Source organism: Pinus tabuliformis, chromosome 5_2, assembly GCF_031772625.1.
Source record: "Pinus tabuliformis cultivar Carrire ecotype Pingquan chromosome 5_2, CPIR1, whole genome shotgun sequence".
Taxonomy (NCBI): Eukaryota; Viridiplantae; Streptophyta; class Pinopsida; order Pinales; family Pinaceae; genus Pinus; species Pinus tabuliformis.
Window position 1 is genome coordinate 1,100,141,898 of NC_142306.1, and position 17,246 is coordinate 1,100,159,143.

General features: G+C 37.5%; 1 pseudogene; it reads right to left on the reverse strand.

Moving 5' to 3' along the window:
• Nucleotides 1-17,046, reverse strand: part of LOC149163077 (protein NRT1/ PTR FAMILY 5.2-like) — a 147,230-nt pseudogene extending 130,184 nt beyond the window's left edge.
• Between the last annotated feature and the right edge of the window lie 200 nt (nt 17,047-17,246).

Genomic DNA, 17,246 nt, shown 5'->3' on the forward strand with positions numbered 1-17,246 from the left:
GGAGATGAAGGCGAGGCCAATGAAATCAATAATCTCGAAAAAAAAATTAATATTAAATTGATCAATTACTATAATTTCAAAAAAAAAATATAAATCACAATAAAAGAATTAATTTCTAAATAAAATTCATTTCTATTAATAAAAAAATATAAAATCTCACCCCAATCAGAGATCTTAAAACACCTCCTTTCGCTCCACTGTATTAACCCATTTCCTTTTCTCATTTTATTTGAATTAACCAATTATTTCAGGCAAACTCCACATTAATTTCATTATTAAAATCTTGCCATGAGTGCACATTTATGCTTCGCTGCAAGCATCTCATCTTATGAAAAAATAATTACAAACAACGCCACAAAATCTTCTTACCATCTCAGGAACCCTCCTTACCATGTCTTCTCTTATAAATCAACAACCATTCACATGATGTTGCATTTTATCTCACACAACCTTAACCAAAACACTATATTAATATAAGAAAATAGACGGTCAGTTCATCGAATACAAAAATGAAATTTCATGACCTTCATACTACTAGCTTACTGGCTTTGCATACATAGCTGTGACCTATTTTTCCAGCTCCTGACACCCCACATGCTTGCAATGCACACCCAAATGTTAAACTCCTGAATTTTTTGATGCCCATGTTGACCACTGTGATGAGACCAAAGGAACCTGAACTACTTTAGCCATATTCTCTCTTTGATTTGACAACATTTTGAAATTTCTTTGAGAACATGGATACTGCATGATGCAGGCTCTTTTGCATTGCGTTCTCAAACCGTTGCAGATCACTTAGACAAAGATGATAAAATAAGATAATTACTTCTGCATGAGGAGTTGGCTAAAATTAGAGAGTCAGTTAACTGAGTGTTGAGTGATGAGTGTTGGAGTGTTGATTCAAGTGAAGTGAAGTGATAGATGACTTTTTATGTGTTGTTGCATGTCAAGATATCACTAGTAGAAAAGGTTAAATACCCTTCAATTGTTTCATTGTAAGAATCAAGTTTTGTGTGATCAATAGAAGAGCCGCAAATCATGAGTTTTATGTGTGAATTTTGTGTTTCTAGCTTCTCTGCCTTTCCAACAAATTGGTATTAGATCTAAGGAAGGATCACAAGGTCCGTGGTCCTTGCAGAGCCAATGAGAAGAGGGCCAAGAAAAAAAAAGCCGACAATTTAAAAAAAAGAAGATAAAATTGTGTTGAAAATTTATAAAACTGTTAAAAAGTGAGTAGATTTCGCACGCACCGAGTACAAAAATCACGCAATTTCAGGTTAAGTGCGCAGTTTATTGCGTGTTGCAGGAAGGCTTTAAAATTGATGCCCGTTTCCATGTTTTCATTGTTTTTAGGCATCAAATACAATCTATTTATAAAATTACACGTTATTGTGAACTTGCTAATAATTTAACAAAGTGTCATGTTGACGGGCGCTCAGAAAAATGAAAAGTTTCCAATTATATATATATATGTGTGTGTGTGTGTAATTGATATTTAAAATAATTGATAAACTGAAGCTTGAAGTTTGAGACTGTCAAGATTTATTGTATGGGAAAGATATTGTCCACGAAGAAGCATATCAACCTAGTACAAGGGATTAATGGCAATACATATCACAGTGAGTTGTTTGTAGGCAAAGCTGGAATAATATTAAAGCATGATGTGATGGGTAAAGCTCTGGAAATTGAAAAGTTGCAGATCTTCTGGCCGAAAATGGCATAAATAAATAAGATGATTCATCCCTGTTTGAATGAGATTCTTGTCTGCACACTTTACATGAACCCAATCTATGGAGACTTTCTAGGGCTGTAAACAAAACTGGAAACAAAGTTGGGTGCAGTAGCTTATATGCAGAGCTACTTTGAGGAGACACTGGGTCTAGACGATTCAACCTTTAACATCAACATTAGAATTGGATGGAAACCCCCTTTCAGAGGTGTGGAGGATAACATTAGTTAACTTCTTAAAACCAGGTGGGCTACATCGAGTAATCCTAAATCAACGTATTATATTTTTATTTATTTACAGCTGGACATGCCACCCTTCCATCCTTACGCTTCTCTTTTTGTGTTACATGCTCCCTATTTTGAAATAACTTCCAGCAGGCAACCCTGAGAAAATGTCTAGTTCATAGTGAATATTTATTCGATATGTTAGTTAGTAGTGGGAATAATTAGAGGCCAAAAGGAATAAAGAACCAGACCGAGAGCCAGAGTTGAGAGGCATATCGAGAAAGAAACAATGCAAAAGCACAGATAGTAGTGCTCGTTGCAGGAAACAAGCTTTGCGATCCGTTCAAGGGCAAGATAAAAAGGAGGGGAAAGTTGCTGGTGGAATCCATCAGTCATGTTGACCACTGCTAGTAGAGGCTGGAGATCACCCGTTGGTGTCAAGTTTGAATGTTGTTGCTATGGAATCCATAGAATTCATTGGTGTGTTTCTAGCTCCTTCTGATGGAGATTGTAAAATGTACACGAGAAACAAGTTAGATTCATCTGGTGGAAGTGCTGGCCGGACTTTCGATCTCAAGGAAATTGCATGCAACAGAGGGTCCAAATGGAGCAATGGTTAGTACATTATGATTGTTTAAATTGCTGTCTGTTATAGTTTGAAATCATTTATTTCACTGTTATTTTATGGTAACTTTACTTCGTAGTTTCAATGATCCTACTGAATTTAAGGGGTATCTTGTTATTTTAGCGTTGAGTTAGTCCACTGTGTCATTTAAAGATTTTAAGAGTTTGAATTGATCTACTTTTATCGTTTTAATGATACTATTGAATTTAAGGGTGCAATTTGCCATTTTAGCATTGAGAATTGATCTAGTTTTATCGTTTTAATGATCTTATTGAATTTAAGGGTGCAATTTGCCATTTTAGCGTTGAGTTAGTTGGCTATGTCATTTAAAGATTTTAATGGTTTGAATTGATCTATTTTTTTTAGTTTAGACTATTTTCTCACATATATATAAAGCTTTCTTATGTTACTGGTATTATATGTATTATATCTAATTGTGAAGGTTTATCTAATTTGTGAATTAAGGTTAGAGCCACTTAAATTTTTTTGTTCTTAATTAATAAATAAATTGATATAAAAGAGTAAAAAAGACAGAAGTTTAAGATTATCCTAGTGTGTCATATTTTTTTTCAATTTAATTTAAATCAAACTAAAATGTCCTAAAATTCCAAATAATCAAATTAGGGGAAATTAGAAACAAATCAGTCTGAAGTTCTAATAGGAATTTTGCATTTAATTATGCAATTGAAGCTCTCAAAATTTTTACATTTAATTACACAATTGAAGCTCTAAGTTGGCAGTGACTATGGGTAGAGTCTAAGATATGGTTGTTTTACTAAATCATGTTTTTTCAATAGTTTTCCGTCGTGAATTGTATATTTCTCTTACCATAAAATAAAAACACAAATTTTGGCATCAATATGGCATTTTTAATCCTAAATTTCATTCTTAACTACAAGATTTCAAAATGTAACTAAAAGACTAGTACATACCATTGAGGATTGAGATATATCAAATAGATTGGGAAATATCAAATAAACGTGAATATCAGTGATCATTGTTTAGGAAGTATTAGGTTAATCAACCCACTTTTCACTTAATTAATTATAATAAGTAAATTTAGAATTTACGTCATCTTGAGAAATCCATAAAAAAAAATGTAGAGTAGTGTTAAAAGTCTTTGTCAAGATGCCTTAAGAAATTTTGTTGCAGATAACTTTATTGACAAGAAAACATTTAACATTTATTAAGTAGACACAAAAATATGGCAAGAGAGTTTTGGAATGAGCAGCCACAAAAATATGCTAAGAGACTCTTAAAATGATGGTTGATTACTTTTTATTTTTATTTTTATTTTTTGTAGGGAAAAAGTAGATATTAAAAGATTTTGTTGCAGATAACTTTATTGACAAAAAACATTTAACATTTATTAAGTAAACACAAAAATATGCCAAGAGAGCCTTAGAATGAGCGGCCACAAAAATATGCCAAGAGACTCTTAGAATGATATTTGATTACTTTTTTTTTTTTGGAATGGTATTATATAACGAATAGAGTTGATTATGGAGAGGCGATTGGGGAAGCTGTAGGGGACCACGAAAAATGGCTAGGGTTGAAATTCTGCAGGAGATGATCTCCATGGTAGGGCGTGGAACTCCCTCCTACAAGCAGGTGGTTGCCAGCCGAGGTAAGAAGTGCATGGAAGAAGTCAGAGGGCTTTTGGATGAAGGAAAAGGGTGCAGGGAAGAAGAGCAGGAGGGGGTCAAATATCGAGAGAATAAAAGCACAAAAGAGCAGGAAGAAAATGACAAGGAAAAGGGAGCAAAAACCAAGGCACAAAAAGGACCTTGTAAGCCTAGAACTGAGGTTACACCCAGAGTTGTCCTGAATGATCCTGCGCTGCAGGCACACAGGGAACACATGCGAACTTATGCTATCATTTGTAAATTCATGGGAGTATGGCCCACTGAAAAGGCTTTATAGACATGGATTAGATACCATTGGAAACCAAAAGGGAGAATTGACCTACATCTGGGGTCAAAAGGATTCTTTACTATGGTCTTCACTAACATTGAGGATAAAGACAGAGTGTTTGAAGGAGGGCCCTACTTCTATGCAGCTGCTGGCCTCTATATGAGGCCTTGGATGATGAACTTTGTCCCAGAGTGGGAGACTTTCACATCAGTTCCGGTTTGGGTAAGACTTTACTCTCTTCCTCTTGATTACTGGCAAACAGAATTGTTAACAACCATAGGTAATAAATTAGGACATTTTGTCAAAGCTTCTGAAGCCACGAGAAGAGGAAAATATACTTCCTTTGCTCGAATCTGTGTGGAAATGGATCTATCTGGAGTTCTAACAGATGAGTTGATACTATAAGTTTTTGATGAAGAATGGGTGCAAACAGTAGATTATGAACATATTCCCTTTAGATGTCGCAGATGCTAGGAGCATAGACACCTATTCAGAGATTTCCCTCTTAGTAAAATAGATATTAAGAGCAACATTTCCATAATGAAAGATACGGAAAGCCTTCAAAAAGTGAGCCACAGAGGAAAAGGGGGAAAAGGGGACTTAAGAAACATCAAGCAGAAGAGTCTCAGGTTACGCTGAATAGGTTCCAAGTTCTCGAGGAAGAAGAAGAGATGATAAAAGTAGATTAGGGAATGGAGGGAAGTCCAGAGGACAAGGAGACAGAGGAGAACAAAGACCAAACAAAGAACAACAATATACAGAAAGAGGCTATGATGAGTGATGCAGAACTGGATATGGACCAGGAAATGACCCAGAGCGAGATGGAAATGGAGGATCACGAACTTCAGGATATTTTGGATAGAGAGCACCTAGATTTGGAAGGATTCTTGAAACAGGGTACCATGGGAGGGTTAGACTCGCTACCTCAAGAAGAGTTCGCTAGAGTACAACAGCTGTACTTGTGGAAAACCCAGACTAAAGAGGTGGAAAGGCAGAGTACCACAGCAAACCAGGGTAAAGAAGGGGTGAAATCTATAAAAAATACACTAGGATTAGCACCTCGAGGCCCAGGAAAGAAAAGAGGTAGGAAAAAACAGAATGAGCTGCTGATGGAGTGTGGAAAGCTAATGATAGATTCAGGTAAGATGAAAGACCTAACTAGTTACTCTTTCACAAATCTTTAATGATGAAGTTTACTTCTTGGAATATTAGGGGTCTAGGTAGTAAAAGGAAGCAAAGATTACTTAGTAACAGAATGAAACAGGAAGCTCCAGATATTATCTTTATCCAGGAAACTAAATGTTCTATTCAGAAAATAAAAGAACTTTATAGTAAATGGCTCAATCGTTTTGAGTTTCTGGAAGTCAAGGTAGAAAACACTGCAAGGGGCATTCTTACTCTTTGGAACCCCCTAAAGATTGGTATCATTGATGTTGAGGCTTCCAGGAATTATTTATCAATGGTCATTCAACCTGTGGGGGATAGGGAGATCTACATGGTCACGAATGTGTATGGCCCTTAGAGAATGGATGACAAACTTAGATTTCTAGATTCTCTTATGGATCTCAGAGCGAGACATGTTGAGACACTGTGGATTTTGGGGGAAGAATTTAATATGATCAAATCATTATCGGAGAAAAAAGTGGGCACTAGAACTCTATCCAAATATGCCTTAGCTTTTCAATCTTTTATGGAATCTATGAAGCTGGTTGACATGGATTCATGTAATGGTCTCTTTACTTGGAATAATAGAAGAGGAGGAGGGTCTCTTGTTGCCTCAAAGCTAGATAGATTTATCATCTCAGAGGACCTTATACTCATTGATAAAGGAATGGAAGCAAGGATTCTCCCCTTTGGAGGATCCGATCATTGGCCAATTCAACTAGAGATTAGGGGCATTGGTACTCCCAAGAATAGACCATTTAGATTTGAGAATATCTGGCTTACCCATCCATATTTTACCAGCAACATTTCAAGATGGTGGTCTGAAGATTTGCATATCTAGGGTACAAGCATGTTCCTTCTTCACAAAAGACTAAAACATATCAAGCTCAGGCTAAAAGATTGGAACAAGAATGAATTTGGCAACATTTTTGAAGGAAAAAAAGCGGTTGAAAACAAATTGCAGATACTCAACCAAGCCCTTATCAAGGATGGCTTTGATAAAGACAACAATGACAGAGCCACCAAACTTCAACATGATTGGGAGAACTTATGTAAACAAGAGGAGATATTTTGGAGACAAAAGTCTAGAGTGCAATGGTTAAAAGAAGGAGAATGAAACACCAGATTTTTCCATAGGTCAACCTTGGCAAATCGAGCTCATAATAGAATCTCCTCGATTAAAGATGAGGGAGGGAAACTTCTCAGCACCCACGAAGAAATAGAAGCTGTATTAGTTCGTCATTTCAGTGGGATTGCGAAGGAAACCATTTCAAACAGAGAACCCTACATTAAGGATCTAACTAGACATATACCAAGACTTGTGTCCAGAGAGGATAATTTCAACCTCAACAGGCCTGTAACTGAAGAGGAAATCAGTGAAGTCCTCAAAGAAATGCAGAATGGTAAAGCGTCGGGTCCTGATGGTTTTAATGTGGATTTCTTTAAAGCTTGCTAGAATATTGTTAAACAAGATGTTTTGAATGTAGTAGAGGATTCCAGGAGGAACAAAACTATTCTGAAGGCACTCAACACCTCCTTCATTTCTCTGATCCCCAAACAGGATAATGCCCTAACGCCTGATAAGTTTAGACCCATAGCATTATGCAATGTGGTTTACAAGATTATATCCAAGGTTATTGCCAACAGACTCAAACCTCTTCTCCCCACTCTTGTTTCTGGGGAGCAATCTGGTTATGTAGAAGGTAGGCAAATTCTTAATAACATCATTCAAGCACAGGAGGTGGTGCACTCTCTGACTAGTAACAGGAAGGTTGGAATGATCATGCAGCTAGATCTAGCTAAAGCCTATGATAAGTTGAACTGGACCTATATCAGGAGGGTTCTTATTGCTTTTGGGTTTGATCATAATTGGGTTAGATGGGTCATGGCTTTGGTAACTTCTTCTAGATTTTCAATTTTGGTGAATGGCTCTCCCTTTGAGATTTTTCTTCCCTCAAGAGGCCTCAGACAGGGAGATCCACTCTCTCCCTTTCTCTTTATACTCATGATGGAAGGACTTGGTAGATCGATTAAGCAGGCAAAAGAAGAAGGCAAAATCAAGGGTCTTCAACTTTTTGAGAATGGACAGACTTTGACTCATCAACAATTTGTAGATGATACCATGTTGTAGGGAGTTCCTACAGTCAAAGAAGCTTTGGCTTACAAACAACTTCTAATGGACTTTGGCATGGCCATAGGTATGGAGGTTAATCTTTTCAAATCTAAAATCTTTTTCTTTAATACCAATATAGCCATTCAAAGGAATATATCCAGAATTCTAGGGTTTCAAAGAGATTCTCTTCCTTCGAAATATCTGGGAGTCCCACTAACTAACAAACCTCTCCATAAAAGCATATCGGAACCAGTGATTAATAAGATGAAGGATAAAATCAAGAATTGGACCATTAGATTGTTAAACTTGGCTAGCAGGATGGTGCTAACAAAGGTTGTTCTCCAAACTATCCTAGTTTTTATGCTTTCTGCACTCCCATCTCCAAAATGAATCTTACAACACTTCAGAACCATTCAAAGAGACTTCCTATGGGGTAAGGGGGAGAAAAAAAGGAAATGGGCCTTATTTGCTTGGGAAAAGATTTGCAAACCCAAAGATCATGGGGGGCTGGGCTTAGATGATCCATAGGTTCTAAGCAGGGCTTTAGGAGCTAAATTATGGTGGAGGTGGGTCAAAGAACCAAAGGCTCAGTGGGCTACTATCTGGACAGAAAAGTATGCCAACACTTGGGATATCAATGATCATATAAGGATTTCTGGAACTATAAAGGGTTCTTATAGCTGGAATAAGGCCTGGGAGAATAGAGACTTAGTTCAAAAGAATATCTTCTGGGAAATTAGAGAAGGGGATCTGGCACTCTTTAGGGAAGATAGATGGCAACAAGAACCAATTCTACTAAAAGTTGAATTTTTGGACCTCAAGAGAGAGACAAATATCATAGGGTTATCAAAGGTTAAAGATTTTTGGGACCAAGACAATAATGCAGGCAAATGGAGAAAATGGAGGAATATGATTTACAGGGAAGATAACCCCTTGAAAGCCAAAGTAGAGGCCCTCATGCAGACATTGGAACAAAGGAAAATTCTAGTGATAGGAGGGCAAGACCAGTTGAGGTGGGGCAATAATAATAAGGGCACCTTTAAACTTAAGGAGGCTAAACACATACTCCTTGAGTTGGATTCTCTTAATCTGGATAGAACATGGCAGAATTTATGGAGACACCAAGGATGGATGAAGATTAAACTCTTCATGTGGCTTGTTTATCATAAGAAAATTCTGACTTGGGATAACATCAGGAAAAGGGGTGTTCTGGGCCCTCTAGATGCCACCTCTATGAGGCACAAGAAGAAACCATGGAACATCTACTAAATAACTGTATTTTCACCTCTAGACTGTGGGATTCTTTTGCCAATATCTTCCAAAAGAGTGACAGGGATAGAGGGTGCATCTTCAACACCCTAACCAGGTGGAGGCGAAATTACTCTGATAATGAAATTCTTGGTTCAGCTTGGGCTCTTACGCCCAGCTTCATTATTTGGAATGTCTGGAAAGAAAGGAATAGGAGAATTTTCAAAGATGAAAAAAGGCCCTTACAATGTCTTTTTGAGCAGACCTTGACACAACTTAAGGAGACAGTTAGTACCATTGTGCGACATCCCCCTAAGAATCCACCCTCAGATGCTGATATGAGGATTCTAAGACACTTGGTCTTGCAGGGGCTTCTTCTGTAGGGCATGAATAGAAAGGTTAGGATATTGGATATTGAGCAGGACTATTGGCATCCTCCCCCTCAGGGCTTTCTGAAATATAACATTGACGGGGCTTCAAAGGGCAACCCGAGTACTGCGGGCTATGGAGGTGTGTTAAGGGACGATAATGGAAAAATCATTTCCATCTTCCACAACCATTTAGGTAGAGCCACAAATAACATGGTGGAATCCATGGCTATGGAGCAGTGCCTAGAACTCCTGGTGCAGAATAATCGACAAAATGTGATTATTGAAGTTGATTCAGAGTTAATTATGAACACAGTAACAAAATCAGCTGAGGCTCAGAGCTGGATAAGGTTTCAAAACACTGGAGACTGATCCAGGTCTTTCAAAGGCTCCAGCTCCACCTTAGAGGCTTGCGCACGGTTAGTTTTAACCATGTGCGAAGGCAGGCCAACAAACTGGCTGATTTACTGGCTAATCAAGGTGTGAAGTGCACCATAAACAGGATAGCGATAAGTGGGCATGGGTTGCCTCCGAATTGTCTCATGGAGTAGTACGACACCCAAGCTGACGAGGAGATAAAGGTATATCACACCAAAACCATGGAAGCTTCTCCAATTAATTTTGTTTAGTTATGAGTTGCAAGCTTTACCATTATGAGTTCCTTCTTAAGTTGCTCAGAGGATTCTATTACTTGAAGAGTTGGATGGAGGGGAGTTGTTGTACTGCGCTTAAGATCACACAAGGTTACAAAGGATATGGCGGTTGTTGCTAGAATCTGGAATATACTAGTGGCTGGAATATTCCTGATTCGCTGGAGAAGGTTGCAAATCCGCCCGCAGAGTGGTTTCCGGTGTATCGGGGGCCTCTCAGGTGGGAAGTGGTTTATCAGTTTTGGGAGCGATCCCACTCATCGTTTTACACGTGGCCGATGGGTGGTTTTGTTTCCCACCTGTATCGCACGTTAACCAGCGGTACTGTTGATCGGTGCGATATGTTCCTTAGCCGTCGGATCAAGCACGACAGATCCATGGCTAGGTTTCATCGGGCAGGTCAGTGGGTCCAAAAGGTTAATAGGCAGGCTTCTTGGCTGCGCGATAATCGCCTCTACTGTTGGATCAAGGGGGGAGGATCGACGGTTAGGAATTCGTGCACTCAGTGGTGGGCCCATTCTGGTAATTGGCGGGAGTCTTTGCGTTGTGTGGTCCTCCTCTGTCGTTGGTTGTGGCAAGGGGTTATAATGGTGGAGATTAAAGGCTTTCTCCCCCTTTCGGATTGGAGGGGATGATTTTATGGACTTGATACTTTTTCTCTTAAGGGTGGAGTAGTTTTGTGGGTAGGGGTCGGAGTTGTCACTCTTAACTCGAGACCCTTGTTTTTCTAGAAAATAGTTTTGATTTTTATCCATGATTCTTTGTGGTTGGTTGTATTCTATGTAAATATGTTTCCAATTTAATGACAATGAAAGAACGACTCTTGTTTTAGCAAAAAAAAAGATATTCGATTACTTTTTTTTTTCACGACAAAATTAAATATTAAAAGTAATGTGAAGGCCAATTTAAAAATGAAACTGTCAAATAAAAATTCGTTGACGGGTTAGGGAACCCATCAAATTTAACCCCTGGTCGGGGGAGCGCAAGTCCAGTCGAAGTATGGAAAAAAGGCGGACTCCGTCAGAATACGAAGTCAACGTTTGTTTTTGAAGTTCGAAACTATCACTCATCAAAAGGTTACACAATTGTTTTACTGCCTCATTACAAGGCGTATGTTTAACTCAAGTGGAGTGTTTTTAAAAAAAGGTCACGTGGGTGGAAGTTGGTTAAGAATCGATTTTTATTCGAAAGATTATTTATTTGAAGGGGCTCCATAAAGTTTATTATATAGTGTTGATTTATAAAAAAAAAATTATATATAATTTTTTTCTTATAGAAGTGTTTATATTAAATTTATATATATATATATATATATTAAAAAATGATAAAAAAGGCTTTTTTAAAAAGGAGTTTATTCAGAAAGAGTTTTTAAAGATTTTTGTAAATTTATAAAAGAAGAAATTTAGGGTTTTTTGAAGAGGTTTTGAGGAAAGATGGCTTTCTCATATTTCCAGCCCTAGTTCTCACAATTCATATAGAAAGATTATGATGTGTGGTCCACTAAGATGGTGACCACTTTGCAGGCACATGATGTTTAGGATTATGTTCAGCTTTGGTTTTCAGAACCTAAGAATGAAACGGAAGAACGAGCTATCACTAATGCATAGAGGGAACAATGCAAAAAACATAAGAAGAAGAATACACAAGTGTTGCAGCGTATCCAGTAGGGAGTGGACCAAGCAGTGTTCCAAAAAATTATTATCACGTCTTCAGCAAAGGAAGTGTGGGATACTTTGGCGACAAGATATAAAGGTATGACCAAACTCAATATTGTTAAGTTGCAGAATACCAGGAGAGATTTCGAAAGTCTGCAGATGAAGGAGGCAAAGGACATTGATTCTTTCATGAATTAGGTCATGATTGTGATAAATAAGTTAAAAATTTATGGTGAGGAAATTAGAGATAAAATAATGGTTGATAAGGTCCTCAGACCTTTGTCTACCAAATTTGATGTTGTGGTAGTAGCCATAAAAGAATCCAAGGATTTGGCATCATTGACAGTTGATGAGTTGATGGGATAACTTCTATCAAATGAGTCAAGGATAGATAGAAATAAGGATTCCACTTTAGAGACTGCTTTCAAAAGTCAATTTTCTATTTCAAGAGACATAGGTCAATGTAGAATTAGATCGAGAGGCAGAGGAAAAGGAAAAATCTATGGTGGTCAGAGAGATGGCCGAGAAGAGTATGAACATGAAAATGGAAGCAACAACGGAAACTTCAGCAATAATCAAAGATTTGACAAGTCAAAGGTGAGATGTTATTATTGCAACAAACTTGGTCACTATGCTCGTGACTGCAAGAAGAAGATAACTGATCAAAGGAACCAGAGAGGTAATGTCACTACATAGAATGCTAACTCCATGTTCCTAGCTTGCCATACCATGCATCAAACTTTTTCTAGTGTGTGTCTGTTAGATAGTGGTTGTAGTAACCACATGATAGGAAACAAGAATTTGGTTGCAAATTTGGATCAATCTGTTAAAAAAAGGGTAAATTTGGGGACTGAAAAGACTGTGGATGTAGATGAAAAAGGAGTGGTCAAAATTCTGACCAAGCAGGGGGAGCCGAAGACAATCTCAGAGGTATATTATGTTCCTAGTCTCAAACATAATTTGATATGTGTTGGTCAATTGACACAAAAAGGATTTAGATTTATCTTTCGAGGTCAAGAATGCATTATATATGAAAAGCCCCCAAGGAAGCAGCTGATAGCAAAGTTTTAGATGACGAGGAACAAACTCTTTCCTCTAATTATGAATTATAGTGATCAGGTCAGTTCTTTTACAATTGCATATTCAAATGATTATTGGTTATGGAACTTTAGATTTGGACAATTGCACTTTTTTTATTTAAGATTGTTGCAGCAAAAAAAGATGGCCATAGGATTACCTCCCATCAAAGAACCTGCTAGTACTTGTGAGTGTTGCATCTTGGGAAAGCAACAACGTGAAAGTTTTCCAAAGGGAGTTGCATATAGAGCAAAGCAACCTCTTCAGCTAGTGCATACGGACTTTTGCAGACCTATGAGGACACAGTCGATTGGTGGAAGTTGTTACTTCCTCACTTTCATTGATGATTATAACAGAAAGACTTGGGTTTACTTCTTGAAGAAAAACTTTGAAACTTTTTCAAAGTTCAAAGAATTCAAAGCCTTAGCATAGAACCAAAGTGCTCGAAAAATCAAGGTACTTAGGTCAGATTGTGGTGGAGAATATGACTCAAAGGCATTCCATGATTACTACAAAAAACATGGAATTGGAAGACAATTTACAACCAGGTACACACCGTGGTAGAATGGTGTAGCAGAGAGAAAGAATAGGACAATTATGAACATGGTAAGAAGCATGTTGAAAGGAAGAAACTTGTCTAATGAGTATTGGGTGGAAGCAATTGCATGTGCTATTTATGTGATCAACAAATCTCCTGCAAAGAGTGTGATGAATAGAGTACCAGAACAAGCATGGTCAGGTATGTCTTCTAGCATATCTCATCTCAGAGCATTTGGATGTGTAGCTTATGCACATGTGCCTAAAGAGCGAAGAGGAAAATTGGATGATAAAAGTGAAAAATGCATATTTATTGGTTATAGTGAGCAACCAAAAGCTTACAAATTGTATAACCCTGTCACCAAGAAGATCATAATTAGTAGAGATGTTGTGTTCAAAGAACAGGAGTTTTGGAATGGTAGTATAGAAAAAATAGTTGATGCACAAGTGCCACTGATGGAAGAAATGATGTAGCAGAAAAGGAGCAGCAAGAATCATAGGTGAAGAGACCAAACAAAGACACACCAGCAAGGACTCCAATATTTTCTGATTCAAGCAGATCAACAGATCAAGGTTCTCCTAACAATCAATCAGGTGATGAATCAAGCAATGGTAAGAGAAATATGAGAAGTCTGAAAGATATTTATAATGATTTGGATGTTATTTCAAATTTTTCATTGTTGTCATTCAACCTTATTCTTTTGAAGAAGAAATAAAATATGAAAATTGGGTGCAAGCCATGGATTAAGAAATTGAAGCTATTGGAAAGAATGATACATGGGATTTGGTTGATTTACCAAAGGAAAAAAACCTCATTTGTGTAAAGTGGGTGTACAAGAAAAATTTGAATGAAAAAGGTGAAATTGATAGATTTAACGCTAGAGTTGTAGCAAAAGGATTCTCGTAGCAACTAGGAATAGACTTTGGAGAAACGTTTGCTCTAGTAACCAGATTGGATATTGTAAGAGTAGTTCTAGCCACATTAGCTTAGAACAAGTGGAATGTATATCAGATGGATGTGAATCAACTTCTTGAATGGAATTCTAGAAGAATAAATTTATGTGCAGCAACCTCTAGGTTATGAAGTTGAAGGTAAGAATGATAAAATTTACAGGTTGAAGAAAGCGCTTTATGGACTGAAGCAAGCGCCTAGAGCTTGGTATAGCAGAATCGACAACTACATGATTAAGAATGGATTTTGCAGAATTAACATTGAGCCTACCGTGTACACAAAGGTAAATGAGCATGGACAAACTTTAATTGTTTTCTTATATGTTTATGACATGATTTTTACAGGTGATTTTGAGTTAGATGAATTTAAGGCAGCCATGATGAAAGAATTTGAGATGACAGATCTTGGTCTCATGAAATATTTTCTTGACATAGAAGTTGAGCAATCTGATTTTTTTTTTATTTGACAAAATAAATATGTTAGAGATTTGCTGAAAAGATTAAGGATGGATAATTGAAAACATGTCCCTACACCAATTGCAACAGTTACAAAGTTAAGTAAGGATGATGAAGGATCAGATGTCAACCCAACTCTATTCAAAAGATTGGTTGGTAGCCTCATGTATCTCATAGCTATAAAACTGGATATCATGCAAGGATTGAGTTTGATTTCCATATTTGTGGAGACTCCAAAAGACAAACATTGGAGTGAAGGAAAAAGAATTATGAGATACATATCAGGAACTAGAGATTATTACATAATGTATGCAAGCACAGAAAATAAGGATTTGATTGGATACACAGATAATGATTTTGTAGGAAGTTTGGATGATCGGAAGAGCTCTTCTAGTTTTGTGTTCCACCTTGTTTTAGGTGATTTCATGGGCATCTAAGAAGCAACCCATTGTGACACTTTTTTCAGCAAAAGCAGAATATGTAGCAACAACATCAACAACATGTCAATCAGTCTAGTTAAGAAGAGTATTTGATGGACTCAAGAAAAAACAACAAGGATAAAAAAAATATTGTGACAACACCTCAACAATTTCACTATCCAAAAATAGTGTGTTTCATTGAAAGAGCAAGCATATTGATACTAGATATCACTTTATTAGAGAACTTGTGAGCAATGGAGAAGTTCACTTGAAGCCTTATAAATCTAGTGATCAATTGGCTGATATATTTACTAAGTCATTAGCACAAGATATGTTTGAGTTTCGTAGAAGGAACTTGGATGTTGTAGGCCTAGCTGAGACATAAACCAGTAGGCATGTTTGAGTTGTCATGAGTCATGTCTTAGTTTAGCGGTCGTAATTAAGGGGGAGTGTTAAAATAAGCTAATTACTTCCGCATGAGGAGTTGGCTAAAATTAGAGAGTCAGTTAACTGAGTGTTGAGTGATAAGTGTTGGAGTTTTGAGTCAAGTCAATTTAATAAGTGATAGATGACTTTTAGTGTGTGGTTGCATGTCAAGATATTTTAGGTGATTTGCTAGTCGAAAAGGTTAAATACCCTTCACTAGGTTCATTGTAAGAATCAATTTTTTGTGATCAATAGAAGAGCCGCATCTTTTGAGTTTTATGTGTGAATTTTATGTTTTAGCTTCTCTACCTTTCCAACAAGAGAGGCATCATAGATATGAGAAAAAGGAGAATCTTTGTGGAACAATGGGAGCTTAAAAGCAATGGGTTCTTGGCTATGGTTGGCTAAAGATAGAACAGGCATGAGTAAAAACACAAAGGGAAGTGGACAGAACAAGAAATATTGCTTGAAAGAAGCCATTGCAGCAGGTCTTCAAAACCCAGTTTGGTTCTTCGTCATCTCCATCGTGACCCTTCATGGCCTCGTACCCATACCCTTCCAAGAACTCAGACCCTCTTTGCAACAGCCACATCCATGCATCAGGAACTTCCCACTCACCCTCCAACATCTTTACCACGATTCTCATCCATGGCCTATGGTTGGGATTGTCCTAAATACACCAGAAGGAAACCTTGCTCTACTTTGGTCCTGCTTGCATTGTGAAAGGCGGGGATGAGTTCTGCACTGAGATGGCAGAGCGCATCCTGAATATCCTAGCCAGTGACTCTTGCTGAGCATTTATGGAGGGTGCAAAATAAATTTCAAATTTCAAATTTGGGGAATGTTGTCCATGCATGGATATGTGATGGTCATTTGACAGATGGTTACATGATGCCTATGTTTTGGATGGACCAGAAAAAAGATATACTTTTCTAAAGACCGAGCAAGACGCTGAGATGGGTGCGCTTACCTAGGAAATGTCATATTCCAGAAACAGTTAGTTGTGTAGTAAATACTCTATAGAATGGTAAATATTGGTGGTCGGGCATGGCCAAAATCTACCTTAAACTTGGAGTATGGTGAATGGGGAATCTTCCTAGAGAAATATATTATTTCGCGTCCACTTCATGAAGTTTCATGTAATCTGACGACACGTTAATTCTCCATTTACGACTTGCTAAAACAATAATGCGCGCCATGCGACCAAATGGATTCCCTTTATGAACTTTGTGTTTGTAAGATGGAGTGCCAATGAAGAATATTACAGTAGAGATGATCAATCCTGCCGTGGGAATCCCGTAACCCAAACTGAATCCAACATTTTGCTGAATATATATCAAAAAGATCTGTCCAATCAAAGTCCCAACAAACGTACCAAAGAGCCACCAATTGAAGAAGGAGGCCTTCTGAAGCTTCTCTTTGGGATCAAATTCATCGAACTGATCTCCACCCAAGGCCGCGGTGTTGGGCTTTGTACCGCTATTTCCCATAGCAAGAACATACAAAGAAAAGTAAAAAACCCCAATCTGAAGATTGGAAGCTTTCTCACATAGGTTAGAGAACGATATGCAGTTTAGTGGTCTGAGAGATGGTAGTGAGACGGTTAATGTCAAAATTGTCATTCCCTGCATCCAATATGAGACAATGATTTTCTTCGTTGGAAACCACATACAAACCCAAAAAACTTAGT